This window comes from Pleurodeles waltl, chromosome 9, assembly GCF_031143425.1.
Source record: "Pleurodeles waltl isolate 20211129_DDA chromosome 9, aPleWal1.hap1.20221129, whole genome shotgun sequence".
In the NCBI taxonomy this organism is placed as follows: domain Eukaryota; kingdom Metazoa; phylum Chordata; class Amphibia; order Caudata; family Salamandridae; genus Pleurodeles; species Pleurodeles waltl.
Window position 1 is genome coordinate 409,544,308 of NC_090448.1, and position 25,167 is coordinate 409,569,474.

At 46.1% G+C, this 25,167-nt stretch overlaps 1 long non-coding RNA gene across 1 annotated transcript in view; it reads right to left on the reverse strand.

Annotated features, from left to right (window-relative positions):
- LOC138258635 (uncharacterized) overlaps positions 1-25,167 on the reverse strand; it is a 439,666-nt gene that overhangs the window by 158,618 nt on the left and 255,881 nt on the right. The window contains exon 2 of the long non-coding RNA XR_011198469.1: positions 19,324-19,456. This is a non-coding gene — a long non-coding RNA (uncharacterized lncRNA). The remainder of the gene's footprint in view (positions 1-19,323; positions 19,457-25,167) is intronic.

Here is a 25,167-nt window from a genome sequence, read left to right on the forward strand (position 1 = left end):
GCTTCCATTATCTGTGTGCTCTGCTCATTCAGCTTGGCTGCCATATGATCAAGCTAATGTTAAGAGTGTCTATTATCCCATCTATGGATTGGAGACTTTGCTGCATGGCCAGCAGTGTGGTCTCAAACATGGTCGCCTCCTGGGGGTTCGGCTCTGGTTCAGGGTCAGACCTGGGGTCGGGTTAAGTTCGGGGAGTCGCCAGGCCTCAAAAGGTGAGGCGTGATTGGTGCTCATCTGTCTCCTCCATTGCGGCGAGAGGGCACAGGTCACGTCCAGTGAAGTGTAGGGCTTGGACTCCAGCACATATGTGGCACACCAACCAAAAGGACCAGTGGCAAGGATGGGCAAACAGCTCTTAAACTGTGCCCAATACACCACATGATTTTGTTCACATGGCCGCCTACTGTGTCCCGCTGCCAGGAGTTGCGGCAGAAAGGGCCCGGGTGGCATCAACAGACTGTGTCTGCGCAATCCTCACTTATATTTGCTCCCCAAGGACACCCCACCTCCACCAAGCATGAGGGATACCTTATATCCTAGGCACTGCAAAGCTCAGGGAGCAACAGGGTCCCAGACCCTGGCACAAAGTGGCCCTCCTCCTGCCAGAAAGTCTGTCCCAGTGTGGGGGCTACAGCACATCTATCCAGGTAGTGGTTCCGCAGGCAGTCACACCTCCAGTCCCATTTAGCGCCTCAATTTGCGGGCCCAAAAGGTAGGATATTGTTTCAGCGGTGTTAGTGGTGTTGTGGGCCCCGTTAAGGAATCAGGGTGCAGTGGGCTTGGCAATTCTGACAGTGCAGGTAGTTGGCGGTGGCCTATGAGAAACTGCAAGTGTCCTCCTGCCCAGCCCAGCACAGCACAGCGCAGCGTAGATTTCAAACTCCACTGGTCCTCACAGATCAGTTTTCCTCACCACCCTGGGGCCGCCACTCAAATTCCACCCCTCAGGTACATTCCGCAAAGGGGCCCACACACCCGGGTCCACGGGGCACGCACTGTCCTCAATCAGCAGTAGCCACAGGTTCACATCTGCTCCCAGCACCATGCGCTCCAGTGGAGTCCTACAGCAACCTCCGCCACTGCAATCACTCCCAGTTCAGGCCGATGCTCTGCAGTGATAGCCCAGAGGGCAGCAGACCACCGCCTTGCGATCCACCTCTGATGCCACAACAGGCAGGGTCCTGCCAGGAGCTTTTTGGGGGGTGAGAAAGGTCACAGGGGCCGTCTGTATATCAGGCCAGCCGTTTGCAGTGTGGATGTTTTCCGGTTTGCAGGATAGTAGGTGGATTTTGGGTCCCAGCAGGCGGAGCTGCATTAGCGTGTGGCCATCCTGCTGTGGGCTCACTAGCGCCCCCTGCAGCAGCCTGACTTTAAATTAATAAAACTATGACAACACTGAAGGGTTTGAATAATTTAAGGGTGAACTGACACTCCTGCTTGTCATGATTGCTAAGGACCGCTCCTTTAACAGCAACTCCTCATCAGTGGAATGGCCCTTAGCAACAATGTAGCATGATTTTCAACTTCCGAAAACACAAAAAATGACAGATGGGATGCTTGATTTAATATCCGCCATGAGTAATTACTTTGCAGAGCATTTGCTCACTGTGGCACTACAGACTTAGACCAATCATTTGCAAATCAGTCTGAGTCCTGGGACAATAAAGACAGTGCAGATCAAACTGCAATACAACGCCCCTCTGCAAGAGCACACTAGCACCCCAGATTTCTTTAGACCCCATCAGCTAGGTGCACACTCAGTACTACGGTGCAATAAGTACAGAACCCAGGTCTAGGACTATTTGTCACTCAGAAAATTGAAAACAGAGAAGGCTGAAATTCCTGATTTAATCTCAGTCACCGGTAATTACTCTGGGCTACGTTCTATCCACCATTTTATGCTGACTGTGCCACTAAAGACAGGGAAAAATTATAAGAAAATAACTTCAGAACCAGCCAGATGATGCAGAAAATAGAACAACTCAAACATTAGAAAGCTTGACCAGATACACTGTGGGACAGAAGAGCAAACGAGACAAGTTATTGTCATACCGTAACCTCTGAATGTGGGTCTGGTTAAGGTAAGGCATGGATGTGACTCTGCGTGTCACTGTGTGTGTGAGAAAGGGAGTGTGCCTGGCATAAAGGCAACTATAGCTTAGCAGTGATTCTCCCTGTGGTCATCTTTGGCGAAGGCATCTAGGACCAAATATGGATAAAATGTTTGAGCTTAATGCTGGAATAATGGTGCCCATTCCTGATAAGTTGTTAGCATCTTATGCATGATGAACCCCACCCCTTGCATACAATGGGACCTGGCATAATGGTAAATGCTCACCATCTTGGCAGATTCTGGGTACACACTGGCAAATTACACGGATTATATAACGTTGTCCACTGTTGTCATAGTGTGGGCATTACATATCTGTCAGCATCCCTGGGATAACTGCTGAAATCCATAATACATAATGGACATTTCTTGCATGTCATGATACATAACCATGGAAGAGACAACCTCTCCCTTTGTGAAAGTAGTAAACAGTAGCTGATGAAAATGACAAGCCGTTACATTGGGATCAACACATATGTGCTAAAAAATGAATTTCTGGGGTCAGAGTTGTCTAGTGGGTAAGATGCAGCAGCTACGCCTGAGCTCTAAATGCTGATCTCGCATTTCGGTACATGGGCCTGGAGATACTGAAGCCTTTTTATATATTGCAGCAGAACTGATAGGGAGGAGGCTGGTTCTACCAATCTGAGGCACAAAGTTGAAGGGGCTTGCACAGAGACAGTGGAAGGAAGACCTCAGGACAGCAAGTGATAACAAGGCGATTTGTGGCCACTTCAGTATGCTGTTGATGGAGGATGGCCAATGAGAGCAGGGTGCTGTGCTTGCTTCGTCTTGACTTCATTTAAAATCAGCACATGGACCACATTTATTCTACGGAAAATGCGGGCTTAAGCAAGCCTAGGGTGGAGCCTCGGCCCGAACCTGCTGGGTGGTGTAGCAGGTTTGGCAATGGAAGAGCTCCTGGGAAGAGGCAGTGTGGTTCAGCAGGTCTGTGTGAGAGTTTGACTGCGGATTGATAGCATGACAGAACAGTGACTAATAGTGGCTAATAGCCCACCAATAAAAATCAGGCTTTCTGTCACCTCAGCTGGAAAGAGCTGGCAGAGCAAGCAGAGAGTAGAAATCAATGACCTGGTGATGGGTCAGTGAGAGAAGGTGAACACCATTAACTGCATCATGAAGAAAACTTTAGAAGGTTGAAAAGCCAGCCTCTGCAATGGAGACTCACTTTGAGAAGATGCAGTCTGTGTTACTTTGCTTTGAGGCCGTGCTGAAGTCACTGCAAACCAAGATATTATACCTTTAGTGGGCAGGTCAATGGTGCTGAAGAGGCGCAAACTACCAACACAATTATCTGAATTTCTAAATCTGATTAAGCCATTATGGTAACTTTCCTTCTTAGCAATAATGTATGTTGTTAAGTGTGGTCATGTGATTTGTTTATGTACAGTTACAGGCAGAAGCATTTTCAAACGGGGATCTAGGCCTCATAATCACAAAACAAAGCATCCAATTGTGGGCCTCTGCTAGATTATAAATCTTAGTTAAAACACACATAAAAGATAATGGAGGCTAGGATTATTATTCATACACAAGAGCTATAAAATGATAAATGTCTACCAAGCTCATGTAGAAAAGGTTACCAATACATAAAATGCTAATGGATAACTAGCTTTGAAGGAAAATAAGACATTCTTGGAAAAGGAGCACATTTTACAAAAATATATATATTTTTTAGAACTTATTAGTGAAATTGTGTAGCTTCAGGTAATCCAGTTCCAGTGGAAAACGTAGGGTCCAGTAATCGCTTAGACCTTGCAGAGAGAGTAAAACGTCCACAATACCCTATTCCATTATCAGACAACTTTTATAGGGATCTCGATAAGCTTGGTTATTTTCAAACTCTGGATTGGAGGATGCAAGACTTAAAAAAATTAGTGCATGTCTGTCTACCAATCCTGAAGTTTACCACCTAAAGTAGAACAACTAGGTTTCTGTAAGAAGAGTCAAGTGGCTCTACCATTGAAACTATTAGTTGGCGGCCAAACTGCTGTGGGGGCACCAGCTACCCTACATCCCATTTTATTTGGAGAAGGACTTTCCGTAGTTTTCATTTTCATAACTGAATTGCATACATACAATGGTGGTTGGGAACACAGAAAATGAAGAAATGTCCTTGACATACTGGAAGCATTTTTCCAGTGTCAGGGACTTTTCATTTTTAAGAGAAACCAAATAAGGCATTGTTTCTATAAAACAAAGCAACACAAACTGCTACTATGTCCTGAAAGCCACTGGGTTGTCAATGAAATAGCTGCCACAAGGGTGGAGTGCTCAAAATATGGTGGGCTTTTTGCCATCTGGCTAGAGGATTGGTGGACTACCAGTGGGGTCCAAATGACCCCTTTATGTTACTTATATTATGCAACATCCTCAGAAATGTCCGAAAAATCAACTGAAGCGACCTTTTTCTAATCTGGGTTGAGATGCTTGAGTATGATTAATGTGATCATTAGCAGTTTTGCAGAAATCAATGTCTGTGGCACAGTCTAATGCTCATCTACATGCTGCTCTCGCACTCTTTTTGAGAGCTTTAAAGTTCCTAAATTCTTCTTACAGGGGACAATACAAGCTTTAAAGATGGTGGTGGAAATCTAGAAGAGAGCTCCCAACTCTATGTCAGGCCCACTCATCGTACTGAAGTTTTTTTGGTACTTGGACAAAATATTGAATCTAAAATATCGAGTCATGGAAATATTGAGTTTTTAATATTGTGACACATAACTATCGTGATGCAGAAATATCACTGACATAAATATCAAATTTTAGGTAAATAATATCAATTTCAATAATATGGTTGTAAAAAATGTTGTTTTTTAATTATCTTGAATGTGATTTAGATATATTTTAATTGTATGTGTTTTATATTGTTGTATAATTGTTGGAATATTTATATCGTTTGTAAATTTTAATATTTCTGGTGAATTCATTGAGTTAATAAATTATGTTATGTGTTTTAAGTGAATTACTTTCTTTGCTGCTGCACAAACTGGAGTGGGAATAGTAAAATTTACCCCTCCCGAGTCCAGCTCTTTCCCTACTGTTGCATAGACAGGAGTGGGGATAATATATTTGAGCCCTCTAGAATAAAACGTTTTCCCTACTGTTGCATACACTGAAGCTGAAATAGTAAATTTTACCCCTTCTAAGTCCAACACTTTCCCTACTGTTGTACAGAGTGGAGTGAGAATGGTAAATTTTACTCCTATGGAGTCCAACACTTTCCCTACTGTTGCACAGACTGGAGCGGAAATAGTACATTTTACCTGTCCAGAGTCCAACGCTTTCCCTACTGTTGTGCACACAGGTGTGGAGATAGTAGATTTTATTCCTTGGGAGTCCAGCACTTTCCCTACTGTTGCACAGACTGGAGTAGGAATAGTAAATTTGACCTGTCCGTAGTCCAATGTTTTCCCTACTGTTGTACAGACTGGAGTGAGAATAGTACATTTTACCCATCCTGAGTCCAGTGCTTTCCATACTGTTGCACAGACTGGAGTGGGAATAGTAATTTTTACCCCTTGGGAGTGCAATGCTTCCTCTACTGTTGCACAGACTGGAGTGGAAATAGTAAATTTTATGCCTTGGGAGTTGAGCGCTTTCCCTACTGTTGCACTACCTGGAGTGGGAATACTAAATTTTACCCTCACTGGAGTACAATGCTTTCCCTATTGTTGCACAGACTGGAGTGGGAATAGTAAACTTGACCCATCCGGAGTCCAACGCTTTCCGTACTATTGCACAGATTGGAGCAGGAACAGTACATTTTATCTCTCCTTAGTCCAACGCTTTCCCTACTGTTGTGCAGACAGTTCATTTTACTCCTTGGGAGTCCAGTACTTTCCCTACTGTTGCACAGACTGGGGTGGGAATAGTAAACTTGACCCATCCGGAGTCCAACGCTTTCTGTACTTTTGTACAGACTGAAGCAGGAATAGTACATTTTATCTCTCCTAAGTCCAAAGCTTTCCCTACTGTTGTGCAGACTGGAGAGGGAATAGTACATTTTACCTCACTAGAGTCCAATGCTTTCCCTATTGGTGCAGAGACTACAGTGGGAATAGTAAATTTTACTCCTCTGGAGTCCAACGGTTTCCCTACTGTTTAACAAACTGGAGTGGGAATACTAAAATGTACCTGTGTAAAGTATAATGCTATTATTTCCAGAGTTTAATATATTTAGTAATATTTTTTAAATTGCCGTTATATTATTTGACAATTTTTATTTAATTTTATGATATATACATATATTATAATTTAAAACAATGTGTTTTTTTATATTAAATATTTTGGTAAGTTATTTAATGTTTTATATTTGGTTTTGTTAATTTTTTTTTATACTTTATCTATGTACATAGGTATACATATGTGTTTTAATACTAATACATTGGAAAAAGTACAAAATAAATAATATAATGTAACATTTGTGGTATATCATATGTATGTATATATAAATAAATATACATATATGTATGTGTATGTTTATGGAAGTAAATATTTATTTTTAATAACAAATGTTACGTACATTTCTTGATTATACATTATATTAATGTTATGTATTAAAATATTTAACATTTACTATTGTATACTGTCTAATGGAAATCAATATTTTTGTCCTATTTTTACAATTTCAATGTGAAATGATATTTTGTCCCGATATTTTATGTCCAGGGAAACGATATTTGCGACACCGATATTTTTGACACGATATTTCTGCACCAAGTATTTTTGGATTTGATATATTATGTCACTGATCCAGTTTTTGTCTGAAATTAGAATGTGGGAGTGCTATTCATGGAGCAGGACGACCTGTGGCCATAACCATGAATGACAGTTAAAGCACAGTGTTTGACTACTACGGTGACCTGCCCAGAGGTGCACAGGTCTGCAACTAGAGCTGTGCAGGCCAACTATCAGAGGCACGTTCATTTTAGGAATTCCACAGGGATCAGATTGAGATTGGGGGAAAATTATGACCAAGCCAATAAACTGCTATAGTGCTGTTCTAATAAATAAGGGAATTGTCAGATGGGGCCATGGACTGAGTTGAGTAAGAAGACAGTGTATAGAGCCTCAGCTGGCAAGCATTATGTCAACCCAGGGTAGAGGAAAGATCCAAAGGAGAGGAAAGGAACTGGTGCCCACAGCATGTAAAATGTGCATTGTAAAAAAGGGCAAGATAGATGTGTTAGCTAGAAATGGAGCAAAAATTGGGAATGTAGCTCACAATAAATACTGCCAGCAAAAGAAAATCTGCAACCCCAGGAGTCGACGTAAAGATCACTGGAACGTAATTATGTGTGATAATCTCTATCTAGTAGCTTTTGAAGTCAAAATACTCATTGCACTTGAGGGACTACACAAATTTCCAAAGTCTCCCAAGTTGCAAAAGAGGAGAACAGCACTACTGGGCCCCCGTGAAAGTGAGATCAATCTGCACCTTGGTGCATTGGGTATGGAGAGGCTAAAAGACTGAGTTGCAATGAGCAGGCCTTGAAAAATCATGAAAATGTTATTGGACCAGCAGGTCGAGTAACTTAAAAAATCTACTCAACCTAACTGTAATGTACTTGACCCGTAAACAGGTTTCAAATTGTGTGATCCTAGGCAAACAGTTTACAGAGTCGCCTTTTTCTTAATTCTCACATATGACTGCACCTTCAAATATGTGAGCTCAGCATTTCTGCAGTACAAAAAAAAACTCTTTTGTGTGATTAAGTAGACTAAAGTTTGCTGCATGCATCACAAGAATCTAGCCCACTTACCCATGAGGTCTAGCCCACATAACCTAGGATTTTTCTTAGTTTACTAACAACATTGCCATCAAGGCAGGACTGTTTCTCAATTTGTTTAAACAAATGTTAATAAATATATTACTAAACCATGATGTGGTAACATATTGTCATCTACACACAGTAACTTTCCAAGAAATGTCCAAAAACCTCTCCAATAACTAGCAGCTTTACTGATAAAACTATATAGTGTATTAACAATCTGTGACAATTGGGTTTCAGAAAACATATCCTTTGCACATCAACAAGTATTCTGATTTGTTTTCATCCTATTAAAATATTTTTTTTATCTCACAGAAATATTAGAAAGGGCTTTCACAACTACTGAAATACATTTTGAAAGGTTTTTACAGTTGGCTTAGTCATTTAAATGTTGTGTGTTAGGTTAGGAAAAACCCAACACCAATTATCCTTTTATTTTACATTCTAAGCAGCAGGTCACGCAGTTCACCTTACAAAGTCCTGGAACTCTGCAGTCAGAAGGAAAATTAATTGAAATACAAAAACTGGCTTTTGACCTCTGTGAACACAGAGCAAATCTCCACTTTTCAACTAAACAGTTGAGTGTCAACTTGCCAGAAAGGAGGAGTAAGTATTAAAAATAGCTTGTCCTGATAAATTAAGACTCGCCAATGCGAGTAGTCGAGTGGATTTTTCGAGCCCTGTAGAGGTCTGATCTTGAAGCAAATAAATATACGGAATAATGTTAGAATTGATCCTGATGAACCCTGTTATGTCAAACTTAACGTCCAAAAAGAGTGGCTTCCTTCACGCACTGCATATGGCAATATCATGCAATGTAGAAATAAATTCTCAAAGATGTTAAGTTTGTCATAAGTGAAAGGGGATCAATGCTTTTTCTGGTGGATATAGTAGCTTTCTGTGGATTCCTCACCTTATGAATTCTCCCAATGTGCCAGCATTCGACAGACATTTTTCTTAGCTCTCCACGCCAACGAGGATGTCACAACTGCTCGGCTCCGCATGCGACTCCACCTGACGTCATTGGAGCCATAAGAAATCCTCACCGGCGTGCTGACGTTAGTTTCAGCATTTTTTACTGTGCCCTTGAAGCAAACACATGAATACCGACATGACAAGCACAACATGTGCCAACTCAATAAATATATATATATATGTATAGCACAAGCTCTGGGGACCGGTCTTTGATCCGCCAATCCTCTAGGTGAGGGAATACCAATATTCCCTTCCTTCTGAGGTCCGCTGCAACCACTGCCATCACCTTCGTGAAGACTTGAGGTGCGGAAGTAAACCCAAAAGGAAGGACTACAAACTGTTGCGACCCTACCACGAAATGGAGATACTTTCTGTCCGAGTTCAGAATAGGGATATGAAAATAAGCGTCCTGTAAGCCAACATACACCATCCAGTCTTTCTTGTTCAACGCAAGAAGCACCTATGCTAGGGTCAGCATTTTGAACTTTTCCTGCTTGTGAAACCAATTCAAAATCCTCAGATCCAGGATAGGCCTCAATCGACCATCCTTCCTGGGAATCAGGAAATACCTTGAATAAACATCCCTGACCCCGTTCCTGCTCCGGAACCAACTCCACAAAAGGGTATGCACCTCCTGCTGAAGCGACAGGAGATGCTCTTCTGTGTAAAATGAATGATGGGGAGGAAAGGCGAAAGGAAACTCCCAAAATGGAAGGGCATAACCTTTTCCCACTATGCTCAGCACCCAAGAGCCCGATGTAATTAACTCCCACTCGTGGAGAAAATGTAACAGCTTTTCACCCACAGGTAGGACATGCCGGTTAAAGGCGCGAGAACTAGGGCTGCTTCCCCGGCTGGACCCCCCTGTAGCATGAAGAGAAGGAGGTAGGCTGCTGAACGGCTCCCTGCATTCAAACTCTCCCACAACCCTGGTAGGACCTGTAGAGAGGGTTGGCAGGCTGTTGGACATAGGACTGCTGCCTCCCGCAAAAGGATGATCCACGGCCAAACCCTCAATCTATGGAAAGGTCTGAAGGGCGTAGACGAAGCTCGAAGGCCCAAAGATTTTGCAGTGGCTCTTCTATCTTTGAACCTTTCCAAGGCTGAGTGCTCCTTTGCTCCAAATAGCCTTGCATCATCAAATGGGAGGTCCATCAATGTGGCCTGCACATCAGAGGAAAACCTCTGAGCCAAGCATGCCTCCTAGTTGTAATGGAAGTTCCCATGACTCTAGCAACTTAGTCTGCAGTGTCCAGTCCTGATTGAATCACCTGTTTAGCTGCGGCTTGGCTGTCCTGCAACAGTTCACTAAAATGCTCCTGAACTTCCTGCGGCAACTTAGGGATTACCTCCTTCGCCGTATCCATTAGGGCATAAATGTATCTCCCAGTACATAGGTTGTATTCAGCGATTTCAAGACCATGCTTCCCGAGGAGAGGCATTTCTTTGCCGACTTCTCCATGCACTTTGACTCCCTATCAGATGGCGTTGTAGGGAATGAACCCGGAGCCGATCTACATGAACAAGAAGCTTGTACTACCAAGCTTTTGAGTGTTGGGTGTTGAGACAGAAATTGCTGATCACCAGGAGCCACTTTGTACCTTCTGGCTACAGTCTTAGAAACCGCAGGTGTAGTAACCAGTTTCTTCCATATTTCTAATATGGGTTCTGTTAAGGCATCACTGAATGGGAGGAGAGGCTCTGAAGTGGAAGCCGATGGATGCAAAACCTCCATCAGAATATTGTTTTTTAACTCCGATGCAGGCAGTGACAAGTCCCAAAATGCTGCCGCCTTCCTAATCAACCCATGGCAGGTAGTCGCTTCTGACAATGAGTTCACCTCCAGGGGATAAAAGCTCCCACCCAGGTGACATATCTAACCCACTAGTTTAAACCCTGGAAATCCACTGAAGGACCCAGGATTTCTAAGACTTCCAATTGTTCTTGCCGTTGTTGTTCTTGATACTGCTGTTCCTCCAGAAGTCTCAACGCCTTTCTTCTAGACCTCAGGCTGAACTCCAAACGTGGTGTTGATGGAGAATTGATTGACTTCAAGGACGTAAGCTTTGAAGGAGAAGGCAACACCATCAGAGGAGGGGGAGGAGGCGAATCCACACTCCGCTCCAAAGTAGAGCGTTGAGATCCATCCAACGCCGGTATTGACGCAGCCGCCATCTGGGTAGAGGTGGTGACATCCTCGGCACCATGGCAATGCCCTTGTAAGGTGTTGCTGGTAAAAAGGGCATAAATGAGGCCTGCTTATACGGCGCTGGCAACCCCAGTGTAAAAGCCAATGGACCCGTGGGACCAGCAGGTGTACCAGAGGGGACAATCTCCCTATTAAAAATGCTAAACATAGCATTGAGGAACAAAGACGGATCCGCTCCCGGAGCTGGGAAGGCAGGATGCACTTGTTCCCCTTGCAGTGGTTGCGCTGGATCTGGAGCTTGAGCCCCAAACTCCTGACCGTGGGAGGATGCAGGAGAAAAGTGAGCCGTTGGACTCGTAGGAAACTCTAAGATCTCAATCAAAGCCGGCACTGTAGATGTCTCAGAAGACTGTGCTTGTCGAGTCACAGTGGGCCTAACTTCCCACATCGTGCGGCGCAGTCTCAGGGGAGATTCTGTCTGATCTCTGGATGAAGGGCGCCGTGACTCATGCCGTCGGCGTCGCTTCTCGAAGATCTGTGAGTCGAAGTGTCCGGTGTCCTCGACCTTGGCCGACCTCTTTTTTCCTTCTTAGCTTTTGACAGAAAAAGCTTAGTCTCTCTCCTTTTCAAAGCTTTCGGGTTCATACGTTCGCAGGATGAGCAACCTACCACATTGTGATTAGAGCTCAAACACCAGAGGCAGTTCTCGTGCAGGTCAGTTACCGACATATGGCCGCCTCCACATTTGCTACAAGGTTTAAACTCAGATTTTTTCGGTGGGGACAAAGTAGCCCTACCAAATAATTCCCTCAATACAGCTGAGATACAACGGGGAGGTAGAAAACCGTTAGCATCGAAGGCGCGGAAAAAAGGGAACTGACTTCAGCACGCCAGCGAGGAATTCTTATGGCTCCAATGACGTTAGACAGAGTCACATGCAGAGCCAAGCAATTGTGACATCTTCATCGACGTGGAGAGCTAGGAAATATTTCCATTGAATGCTGGTGCATTGGGAGAATTCATAAGGTGAGGAATCCACAGATAGTCAGAAATATGCTTATGTGTACATGCATAGCATTAAAAAAAATATGCAGTGGGTGTATTAGTTGATTTTAATAGATACAGTCTAGAACATTTCTGTTTGTGAACTGCAAGTTTTAAGACACCTAAGATACAATAAAATTAAAAGACCCCTTTCAGTTTGTCAGGTTGTTAGCTAAATTTTCAAACAGGTAGCTCAAAGCCTTTAAAAATTGCACCTCCTAACAGTGAAAAGCTTTCTCAGAAGTCAGTCTAGAAAACGCCCGGATTTAAGACAGTGCAGCATAAACAAGTAGTTAACATGGTGACAATGTTATGAATCTGAGTGATGAAGAGAGACCAGAAAAGTGTGCATTTTAGTCCCAAACAGAGTGGTCTTCAGTGCCCGGGGACACTGCTTGAAACTTAGAGGAAATAATATTAGGAACTCAGGTTAGGAAATAACTGCACATTCCTTCCACAGCACCAGAAGTTTAGTGAAGAATTAACCAGCTCCTTTGAGCAGCAGTAATAAATTTAGAGAATCATTAGGTACATCGCTCAGGTATCCAAAAAGATTAAGGGGGTCATTACAACCTCAGCGGTCTTTTCACAAGACCGATGAGGGACCGCCGTGCTGAAGACTGCCAGTGATGGCGGTTTTCCGCTCGGCGTATTATGACTGTTGGGAGCTCTACGTCGTTGTTCCGACGGAGAGCCGCCAACAACCATAGTGACGGGCGGCGGGGAAGTGGAGGTTGCTCCACCTCCACCGCCACGCCAACAGAACACCACCCGGCGAATCACGTCCTGTGATTCTGCACAGCGGTGTTCTGTTGGCGGTTTGGTGTCGGCGGAGCTGCCCCCATGGCTCCCGTCCCCTCCCGGAGAATCGATGGAACAGGTAAGTCGATCGTCCGTCAAGGGAGGGGGGTGGAGGGGTGTTGTGTGGGTGCATGGGGGTGTGCGTAGGTGTATGTAGAGGGGGTGTGTGAGTGCGTGTATGCTTACAGGGGTGGTGCGTGTTTTGGGAATGAGTGCGTGTATGTCTGTAGGGATGTCTGTGTGGATGTGCGCGTGTATGTTTGAATGTGGGTGTGCGAGTCTGACTGTGTGTGTGGATGTTGGCAAGTGTGTTGGTGTGTGTGCGTGTATGTGTGTTGGTGGTGCCTGTGTGCGTGTCGGGTGTGTATGTGTAAGGTAATGTCAGGGGTCGGGGAAGGGAGGGGGGTCCTGCCACCTTTGGGGGGTGGCAGGGGTTGTGGGGGGTGTAGGGGAGGGAGTCGAGGTGGGGGTGGGGGAGACCCCTATCAGTGCCAGGGGAAGGGATTCCCTGGCACTGATAGTGCTTACCTACCGCTGGAAATCCACGGCGGTAAGCCGGGTCAAAATACCGGCGGTGGTATTGTCACGGTCGCCGTGCTGGAGACCCAGGTCTCCAGCCCAGCGGTCGTTTCTGCCCTGGCGGGTGGAACGGAGAAGCAGCGGATGACCATGGCGGTAACCGCCATGGTCATAATAAAAAATAAAAAAAAGACCGCCAGCCTGTTGGCGGTCTTACAGCCGCTTTAACACCGTCCACCAGGGTTGAAATGACCCCCTAAGACACTTATTAATAATTGACATTGTAGAGATGTTCAATTTCAATATCGATCAATCAATCAAGTCGTACTTGTATACCGCAGCTAATCACCCCGGGGGGTATCCAGGTGCTGTGCTGCAGGTATCAGTTGAAGAGCCAGGTCTTGAGTCCTTTCCTGAAATGGATCAGCGAGAGTGCAGTGTGAGGCTGGAGGTTGTCCAGGCTTTGACAGCGAGGTGGGCGAAGGAGCATCATCCGAGATGTGGTGGGGTTTGACAATGTCTGCAAGTAGTGTCATATAGATGTGAAAGTGGGTTGGACTGAGGGATGAGCTTTGAGGTGCTCCGCAGATGGTGTGCTTGGGCTGTGAGGTGAAGGGAGGGAGGCGGACTCTCTGGGTGCGTCCTTTGAGAAAGGAGGCCATCCATCTGAGCACATCATAAGTGATTCCAATCAGGCGTAATCGATTGATGAGTGTGTGGTGGAAGTTGATATTGAAGGCTGTGGAGAGGTCCAGGAGGATAAGGGTGGCTGATTCTCCTATGTCAAGTAGGGCACGGATGACATCTGTTGCGGCAATCAGGGCTCTCTCAGTGCTGTGATTAGTTTTGAAGCCCGGTAGGGACGGTCTAGCAGTTTGTTTCTTTTCAGTTGATCGGTGAGTTGGATGTTGATGAACTTCTCTAGGACTCTGGCAGGGAAGGGGAGAAGGGACAGTAGTTCTGTAGTTCTGTACCTCGCTGGGGTCAACCAAGGGTCCCGACTCTGTGTGCTTCCATGCATTCAGGATGGCGTGAGCAGGTGGCTGATCTTGGTGCTTCTGAGGTTGAAGAATCGATCCGGGCATGGGTCAGTGGGTGCTCCTGAGTGGGTGGAGTTCATCAGGGTGGGTGTTGTCTGTGTGCTTAGCTGTTCCCATGTGGTGAACGGGTGGTTGGTGGTTGTGGTTGATGAGGCGGTCAAAGGGTTGGGGATCGAAGTTTCTGTAGATGGTTACTATTTTGTTGTGGAAGTGGTCAGCGAGGGCGTCGCAGAGGTCCTGTGAGGGAGGGATTGAGTTCTGTGTCGCTGACGGGTGGGTGAATTCTCTGACAATGTTAAGGAGTTCCTTAGTTTGGTTGGAGCTGTTCTCAATCCAGTGTGTCAGTGCCTCTCTTTTTTTGCCGCTTTCAGCTGGCGGTGGTAGTCATTGAGGGCTGCTTTGTAGACAACTTGGTTGGTGTTGTTTTTGCTAGTTCGCCAACTTCTTTCTGTCTGTTTACACTTGCATTTTGATGGCCTGAGTTCAGGTGAGTACTAGTTGGCTTGTTTGGTAGGTCTGTGCATCTTGGGTGGTTTGGTGGAGGAAATTTGGTTGGCAGCGTTAGTGATCCACATGTTGAAATTTGACTGTTTGTTCCAGGTTGGTGGTTATGTTAGGCTGAGTGGTGCTAAGGGCATTGGTTCATTGCTGCTGAGTTACTTTGGTCCAGCTGCGGTGTGGAGCACTGTGTTGGTTGTGGGGAGTTGCACGATGGGCCAGTGAGGGTGAAGTGTACGATGGAGTGGTCCGCCCATGTGAGTCCTGATGTATGGCCGTATCTGATTCTGTTGCTGGACATGAAGATGGGGTCTACCATGTGTCCTGCTTTATGTGTGGGGTCGGTGACTATCTGCCTGAGGCTGAGGTTTTCTAGTCTTTTCAGGCGGTCGGTGAGTTGGTGTCAGTGAGTCGTCCAGGTGGAAGTAGAGATACCTCAGGAAAACGAAGTGGTCGGATTTGATGGCGAGCGGGGTGACGAACGAGTTGAGTAGATTAAACTTCAATTTAACTCCTTTACAGCAGAAACAAGGTACTGGTTTCTAGCATGAACCCTGCAGATATATTGAACTCAGTTTCTGAGCAGCTGATTGACATGCAACTATTTTGCTTGACAGAGCGGCAAAATTAGCTTTACAGACATAAATCAAGAAACTTTACGATCTTTTTAAGGAGATGTAAAATGCTTAACGATCATAGGTAACCATGAAGAGAACTAATTAATGATTGTGTAATACAGTTAGAAATTATGTATGTATCGGTAGGGCATTCTTTTTAGAATGTATAAGGTCACTGTCATATATTCTAAGTACCAGGTATAAATATTGGCGGGTAGAATGTAGGCAACATTCTTGTACTGGGAGTTGATATTGATGTTTGGATACTTTGGAGTTTATAATAAAAAAGACTTACATCTTTGGATTTGCATTTATTTGGATTATCAGTGGAGATAACTACACAAATTGGCAACAAGGATGGTTATCAGCCTCCTGGATCTTCTAGAATTAAAGACAATTCAAGGAGTTACAAGGATTTACTTTCTTTCCAAGTACCAAGAATTTCAAGAATTCCTAAATCCTACTGGAATTCATGGATTTCTGAACATAGGGTTTACAAGTGAGTCGTTTGTGGATTTAATTTGCTGCGGGTACATTTGTACCTCAAGCCATTAATAGCAGTTTATTTTCAAATAGCCACTATGCAGCCTCAGTGTACATTAAAAAAAAAGGAAGTACCATTGCATGCTCTCAAGCGTTCCCATCCTGTATCTGCGAAGATAATGTACCACCTGACAGGACGGATGCATCATTTGGACTGCCAGCACGTGTCTATTTCATCGAAGATCCCACACATTGGATACTGGATCAGCGCATTTGTCCCTGGGTCATGTTGTATGACCTTACATGCCTCCATTTTGGATTCCACATAATTGCCCATATTTGAAGCACTTTTCAGCTCCCTGCACAGAATAAATTTGGATCACGTTGTGTGACCTGGCATGTCTCCACTGTAAATCATACACATTTGCAAATACTCAAAGCGTCTTTTAGATTCCGACAATGCAATTGCTGTTAAATCTCACCCTGGGGCCTGGCATCAACATCCACCAGAATGGGAGAAGGGAGCTGTGAGCTGAGACTCCCAGCTCTCCTGCCCTGTACTCCTGCAGCCATCCAGTATCTTAAGGAGGGTTCGCACCCCGATCTGCACAGCCGACAAGGAGTCAAAATGGCGGCTGTCTGATCCTCTTTAGAAGCAGCTGGTTGTGACCTGAGACTCCCTTGCCAGCTCCGGGACTGGCACCTGGGCCGCTGACCTGCATAACAGAGGGGCGCTGACTCCATCCTCTAGAAGAAGCCAGGAGGACACTCACAGAGGCACCGTGACGTGTCCCGCTTGGACACCATTACAGCAGCTCCCCCCACCCCTCCCACAGCCAGACTCAGCATGTAGCAACCAGCAGGCAACAACTCCCAGACTAAATCTCTGCCATCAGAGGCCACAGCATCTTGCCAGCAGCACAGCCTTATACAACTTGCCCAAGCACTACTCTAGCGGCAAAGATACCTCCGTCTCTACATTGCTGTTGCCAGTACCTGTGCTGTCGCACAAAGAGGTGAGGGATTGGCCTGCTGGTCGGCCTCCTGGGACATGGGGCCTTTCGCCTGCTCCAGGCCCCTGGCAACCAGCTCACTCATCTGCACGGCTAGAGACCCTGGCTCTGGCATTGACAAGAGCCAGGTTGTGACTCTGCACTGCGGCACACCCCAGACCACATGGACACTATAGAAGCAGGCTACCTCCCTGGCTGCAGCCCACTCTGATTTGCCTCAAATCAATGGAGGGGCACTTTCTTCCATGCACACCAAGGCCTTGCATTAAAGATGCTACCACCTCCTGCCCCAGTCAGTGGTTACTGCCCAGACTGCAGCACGTAGGCTGTGTGGGCGCTTGTGGGGCCACAGAGAAGCCTTAGGACTGGCTGTGAAAGGGGGCTGGGACCCTGGGGGTACAGCCAGATCAAAACCTGTAGCCTGGAACACTGATCTTAGCTGCCACTGGGGGCCCTCACCCACACAGGCACCACACACCGAGACTTTCCTGCCCACAGTAGAGGCCGGGGCATAGGAGATGGTACCCAGGGCTCCCCAGTGCACCTGTAGACTCCTACCCCTTCTGGTGTCCCTGTGGTTGACTCTCCTGGCTGCTGCCAACCTGGTGAGTTGGCAATGGAACAGCCCTGACCCAGTCCGACCTACTCCATGCCAGCAATGGCAGTCACCTCCGGTCACTACCATGCACACAGCTAACCCCTCATCGACTGTGAGAGGAGCATTGGGGGCCTTCAAACCACATTTCAGGGCACTAAAGATTGACTGGTACCCACTTTATTTCCCATCCAGCTTCAGAGTGCACCCTCGTGTACCATAACCTTGCCATCTTCCAGCACCTGGCTCTGTAGCGGGGGTGCTGCTGTAGCAGGGACCCTCGGTGCCCACATGAGGCAAGGCGGATACGCAGTGCAAGTGCCACATCATCTCTCTTCTGTGGGACGCCCCAGAAAGTATTAGACACACATAGTAGGTCGGTCCTGACCCAGCAATTTATGGACACTGACAATGACACTAGTTGCATCCCTCAGCTCTAAGTGTCCAAACTGGGACATGGTGGGACCTCTGCCCTTGACGGGGCTAGGAACTCCTACACCACCAACAAGTGTACCCAGGCTGGAATTGCCCGGCTCAGCACTCTCCTTTACCCCCTTGCATACTTGGAGACACCCGCTGATATATCTCCATTGAGCTTTGACCCCCCGTGACCCCAGATCTGCCTGGTCAGCTTCGGGCTTTCGTCTTACCCCGTTGTCATCCCACTGTGGAGCAAATATCCTCCTGCTGCAGCTAGCCCAATAAACACTGCATCGGCATTGAAACTGCCACAACCAGACCCTCCATCCATGATCCTGACAACCCACAACAGGAAGCACCTGGTGTATCATTGCAACCCCCACAGGATTAACTTGATCATGTTTTAGCAGCTATTGAAAGCTATCCCAAGTCAATGGAAACTGCTCGGGCCTCTAGACACAGAACTGAGATTCCTCATTGATGAAGACCAAAAACGTATGGACAGGATAGCTGGGGGAGAAAAACACTGGTGATGCTACAGCCCCAAACCTCTGATAACCAACAAGCTACTTGTGATTTACAGAAGCAGGTCCGCACGCCCGAGATGCATATTGGTGATGCTGAGAGCCACTCCCATGGGAGCAATGTTCGGATCCTAGGCCTACCGGAAGGGGTGGAGAAGGACTATCTGCAATTCCCGGACTCTTCGGCTTAATCCTTTGTCCCTGCCTCGGACCTTACCACTGTCTTCTCTCTGGAGACAGCACATCTTGCCTCCAGAGGTGTCCTCCTCCTGGGAGCACCACCCTGACCTATGCTGGCAAAGCTTCTTCACTTTCGTAGTCAGGGTGCTATCCTGCACGCAGCCCGCTGTTATGTCCCCCTTCTGCTCGTGGACAATCATGTTATGCTCTTCCCAGACTATAAACTAGGGGTCCTACACCAACGAACTATCTTTCTCCAGGCCAAGAGAAATCTCAGACAACTGGGGGTCCAATACTCCTTCCTCTAGACAGCAAGACTCAATATTATACATCAAGGCGTAACCCACTTCTTCACAGATCCCAAAGAGGCATGGGAATAGACAGAAAGAAACTCTGACTCCTCCCTAGCACGACTAAACGGCAAAACCTCCAGACCACGGAAATGGAGGAACCGTTCACAAGGGAGGGCTCCTCCCTTATCAGCACTCCTCCTTCCTTACCGAGATCACCCTCACTGAACAACCCACAGTTGGAGCAGATAATAGAAAATGTGGCCTTACCCTTGTGGTTGCAGCAGAACTGGGAGCGGAGGCCAACCCTTCAGAATTAGATAGTGGACATTTTCTCCATGAATGGTGACTCCGACCCTTCTCCTGCTTCCGTAGAGTTTGCCGGTTCTCCCACTGGTTATGCCTCAAATGACAGAAACTATAATTTAATGACTCTGTTCACTATTGCCCTGTGTCATAACTGCTAAAGATGCGCCATATGCAGCCAACACCTTGGGCACACGGCTTGACCTCTACACTACACTGTGCATACACTGCCAGTCCAATAGGGTGGACTATACTCACCCCTTCTTGTTTCACACTATGGCCACCAACCACTTACTATGGTTAAGTATCATCAACCCCAGTTTAGGCGTTCCATCTGTTGCAGTAGACTCTATTTGTTCAGTTGCACACCCATCCTCTAACTATCCAAGGAGGCATACATCACTGACCCAACACTACAACTGTGGAGGCGCAGCTACGAGGACACAACAGGACACACCTCATCCTCTTAATGTTCTACAGACATCACACTCCGACCACACTCAAAATGGCACCCTTAACTACTACCAGATTCACCACTCTGAATGTTAGGAGAATGCAAAATGAATGCAAGCATTACTTAGTATAGTCTTATCTCAAACGACACCACCCCCACATAGCTTTTCTTCTGGAGACACACAACATCTTGACGGAAGTGCCCTCACTCCAAAAGCAATGGCAAGGTTCATTCTATGCTACCACGTACTCAGCATACATCAGAGGTGCTTTGATATGGATTCGGCCAAGGGCTCCTTTTCAGGCCACTGATACTATAATTGACAAAGAAGGATGGTATGTGTTTGAGGGTCGCCTTAACAGCCTCCCCATTTTCCTGGGGAGTATAATCATGCCCAGTGTCAATCAAGACACTAGAGCATCCACTTCCAGAATGACTTAGGAACTAGCACCGCTCTCTGACCCTGCGCTGCTGCCTGCACCGGAGTCATGGTCCCAGCTGAGTCCAATGACGACGTACAACGCAGGCCCAGCGTTGCCGTAACACCTCCCAAGTCTCACCACAGCGTGAGTCCAGAGTGCTGTGTCACCAATGTCCATGGCACTCAACTCCACTGCAGCACCTATGACCCCGTGGTGTGATCTCAACACCGCAAAGTTGATGCCTCAGATCTTGCCCTGCTGGATTTATCGACCCCAACTTTTCGTAAGGAACCAACACCGCACCGCCAATGCTACCTCCTCTGCAACCATAAGGAACCAATGCCTCACCTAACTGGTGACAGTAAGGAACCGATGCTGCACCGGCTCCAGCAACGCCCCAACTCAGTGCAATGTCTTTGTTTCCTCATCGTTTTCCAAGATACTGTAACAGGGGTCTATACAACCTGGCTGACCACACTCTTTTGCGGTGGCACCGGACTGTTGGAAGCGACTTCCATTAAGCCTGTTGGAGCTATTGTGTTCCCAAGCACAAAACATTAGTGCTACCAGTCCACTAGAAGCATTTGATTTACAGGCTCTGAGCACACATGGTGCACTATACTAGGGGCTTACTAGTAAATAAAAAATGCCAATCATGGAGAAATCAATCACCAATACAATTTACACAGGGAGCACTTGCCCTATAGCACTGCTCATAAGTGGTAAAGTGCCCAGAGTTCTAAAACTAGCAAAAATGAAATGCACCACACAGTCAAAAACAAGACGTCAGAGGCAAAAAGTCTGTTGATAACCCTGCAAAAAGGTCAGTTCCAACAATAATGTACAAAAATGGGTTTAAAGCCCATTATTGTCCAAAGCTGTGAAACCTTATACAAGTACTGGCCCTGCATCTTGCTGATTGGCTGAGGCGTGCTGACGTCACTATCTAGTTTCCTGACTGGAGTAGGAAGCAGCCTTGCAGCCGCTTCCTGCTCCACTCAGGAAACCAGACCCAAACGAGCCTTCCTGACGTTCAGGAAGGCCTTGTTTGAAAGGGGAGATTCTAAGCTGCGATTGAGGGCCAAGAAACCCCACTAGACACCAGGGATTTCACTTGGAGGGGTCGGCCCCCTCAACAAAAGGCCGGCCCTCCCCCCCGGGCATATTTTTTAATGAAAGGTAGGTTTAATCCTGGGGGGCGCAATAGCGATCGCGCCCCACAGGAGTTTAACATTTTTATAAAAAAGTTTTTTTTTTTTTTTAATGAAATTAACAGGGGGTCGCTCTTGAGCAGGGCAACCCCCTGTGGGGGTCACAATGTTTCTAAATAAATCTATGTTTTTTTAAATAGATGTATGGCATAGATGTATGCCCCAAGGAAACCGTACAGCTATTAAAAAATATATAGATCTATATATAGACATATCTATCTATATAGATAGATATATCTATATATAGATATGTATGTGTATGTGTGTATATATCACTTTTGTCAACGTGTGTGTGGTTAAACCACACCCATATATAAAAGTGATCTCTCTCTCCCTCTCTCTCTCTCGATAAATATATATATATATATTCGCCACCAGTTCTCTTGCAGTTGCAGCTTGCGTCTTCAAAGCAATTCACATACTTCAACTGACGCGTATCAACTGAAGCTTTTAGGCAGCAATAAAAAAGTCAAGTAAGTCTTGTGATTATGTTTCTGCTACAAACGGATCTGACTTTTGTTTAGTGGCAGTTTTGATGCCATAAAGTAGCACAGAATGTTTATATGCCTACTGCAAAGATCAAATCTGTATTTTATGTTAATAGCTGAGTAGATTAGTACCGTCAGCCATTATCTGCGCTATCATATAAATTAAATGTATGTGCGGGGGCTATGGAGAGATGAAGGGCACTTTTGCTGGGTGGCAGTGAAGGAATCCGAGAAGGTGGTCATGGGAGTGGGAGCACCAATAATGATTGATGAAGTGGGCAACAGAGGCACTAAAGACTGTGACGAATGGTATGTGACAAGGTGAAGTAATAGTGTGTCTTTTTTTGTGTGTCTTGAAAGAACGTGCTGATTGAGGGAAGAAGCGAAGGTAAGGTGACCTCTACTGTTGCACGTATCACACACACCCACCAGCAATTTTGTGACCATCTACGTAGGCTAGTGTTGTAGATTGACAGTTTAGCCAGTAGCAGAGATGGCATCTCGCTGGATGGCTGATGCTCAAGCCCTCATTCGGTTTATAGAGGACAGCCCTGACGTAGGATCAGAGACTGAGACAGCAGATACTGAGGCAGCATCTGAGGGATAGGACAATGGCGCAGATTCTGGGAGTGATTTTTCAGTTGGAGGAGTCCCATTCGATAACTCCTCTTCCACTGATTATGAGGGAGGTGACGCGAACAGTCCTGCTGTCCCTTTGCAAGCACAGTCTGTGCAGGGGGACAATAGCGGGTTAGCCCAACTCAGAAAGCAGGTGCATGCAGTGACAAGCACAGAGAGAGTGCTCTCTTGGGAGCTCCCCAATTTAGTTCAGCCCCAAATTCCACCGCCCAAATCGTATTGTGGAGACATCAAAGTTATTTATCACACAACAACCTGGTACTGTAAGGCAGGCACCTGCGTTTTTGGTCCTGGGCTCGGTGGCCATATAGAGAAACCTACCAAACCCAGGCATTTCTGGAAACTAGACATCCGGGAAATGTTGAATAAAAACTCAATTTGTTCTTGCATTTCTGTCACACAAACTACAGGAATATGCTTGGATCCTCAAAATTCCTACCACCCAGTGTTTCTCCACCTGTCAGATAAAAACGCTACCCAACTTGACTGCCTATACCTAGTGCCTGCGTCAGGAATGGATCACCGCAGGGTCAACAGTTGCCCTCATGTAAGGACAAACATTGACCGTTTTGTAATCTATTTCTGTTGCGGGCACTAGGCCTAACCACATAAGTGCGGTACCATTTTTTTGGGGAGACTTGGGGGAATGTTGGGTGGAAGGAAGTTTGTGGCTCCTCTCAGATTTCAGAACTTTGCAGCACCGAAATGTGAGGAAAAGTGTTTGTTTTGACAAATATTGAGGTTTGCAAAGGATTCTAGGTAACAGAACCTGGTGAGAGCGCCACAAGTTACCCCATCCTGGGTTCCCCTAGGTGTCTAGTTTCCTTTGTTAGGCCACTGCCACTAGCCAAAACTCAGATTTTTCTCCAGCACAAACGTTTACCACCTAAGTTATCTTGACATTTTTATTGTTGCCTGAAAACTGCTGAACACACGGAACTCTGCAGCAGGTGTTTTAAAATAATGCCACATACACCCCAACCCAAGATCAGCGTCATGTGCGAATGAACGGGTCGCACTGCCCTAAAGCCAGCCCTGGCTCCAGGCCAAAGGTAGTTCAGTTTGTAATTCACCAAGGACAGTCTGCTTTGGCAGAAGTTCGAGCCAGAATGAGGAAAAATAAACAAACACCTGTATAACACACTGACAAGGGATGTCAGCCTGGCACAAGTCTTGCAAGCACTGCACACGATAAAAATAGCTGGACTATATACATTATCTACAGTAAAAGCCTTTTCTGGGGATTGTGCCTTAGAGGAGAGAGGAGTAATTTAAACCGAATGAATAGGTACAAGGAAGGTAAGCAGAAGTGAGGCAGAGGTAGATGAAAGACAAAGAGTATAAGCCCTGAGCAGTTAATTCAATAGCGTTTAGGTGTTTTGTGGGGAAGAGATAGACTTGAAATATAGCAATAAGGCAAGTCTCAGAATTTTGAAAAGAGAGCCATTGCTAATTCAAGAGATTACCTAGGTATCAGACTGGATCTGGAAACTTTTGCTTGAGCAATACCCCTGCGCGCATCGTCAGATGGCTCCGTTTGGTTCCGTGTGATGTTGCTGCCGCCTATATAAGCACCACCAGGCACATACATGGGCGTCAGTATCTTTTTTCATGACTTTCCACATCAGGAGCCCAGAGCCATGTAATTAAATGATGATTGGGCGTCCAATCTGGGGCCCTTAAAAAAGGGATCACCCTAACCCTAGAAAGTTCGCAGAGCAGGGAGGCATGGGTAGGTGTTAGGAATCTGCCGCTAGATATTGTCTCTACCAGAAAATGCGTTATAGAAGGTAAGTAACTTGTTCACCTGATAGAGACTTATAGCCGCAGATTCCTTACCTTTGAATACAAACCCAAGGCACATCCTACTGGGGGTGGGCTGCGGAAATAATTTTTCAACTATAGTCCTGCAGGACCGAACTGGCGAAATGCCCATCCTTGTGGACCTGACTGTCCAGGCAGATGTGTTTGGCAAACGTGTGCAGGGATGCCCAAGTTGCTGCCTGACAGATGTCCAGGACTGTGACTCCACAAGCTAACGCCGTGGTCGCAACTTTTCCCCTGGTGGAATGGGCTCGTAAGTGCTCAGGAGGCTGCTTTTTAGCTAGAAGGTAGCAGAAATATTTATACACAGAATGACCCAGTGCACAATGGTTCATTTCTGCACTGCCTGACCTTTCTGTGCTCCCATGCATCCCACAAAGAGTTGGTTGTCTACCCGGAACTGTATTGTGCGGTCAAGGTAGAATGACAACACTCTTTTTGGGTCCAGCTGGTGGAGATGCTCCGCTTCCTTAGAGGCTTAGAAGAATGCAGGGGAGCAAAGAAAGTGGACCGGGTGACAGTCTGTCCAAATGAAATGGGGTCACCACTTTTGGGAGGAAAGAGGCAGAGGTGCGCAGCACCACTGTAGGAAAGTACCATCTTGCCTGGCATGTTACTCCCATTTTTACTGTCTGTATGTTTGTTTTTGCCTGTGTCACTGGGATCCTGCTAGCCAGGACCCCAGTGCTCATAAAGTATGCCCTGTTTGTGTTTCCTGTGTGGTGCCTAACTGTATCACTGAGGCTCTGCTAATCAGAACCTCAGGGTTT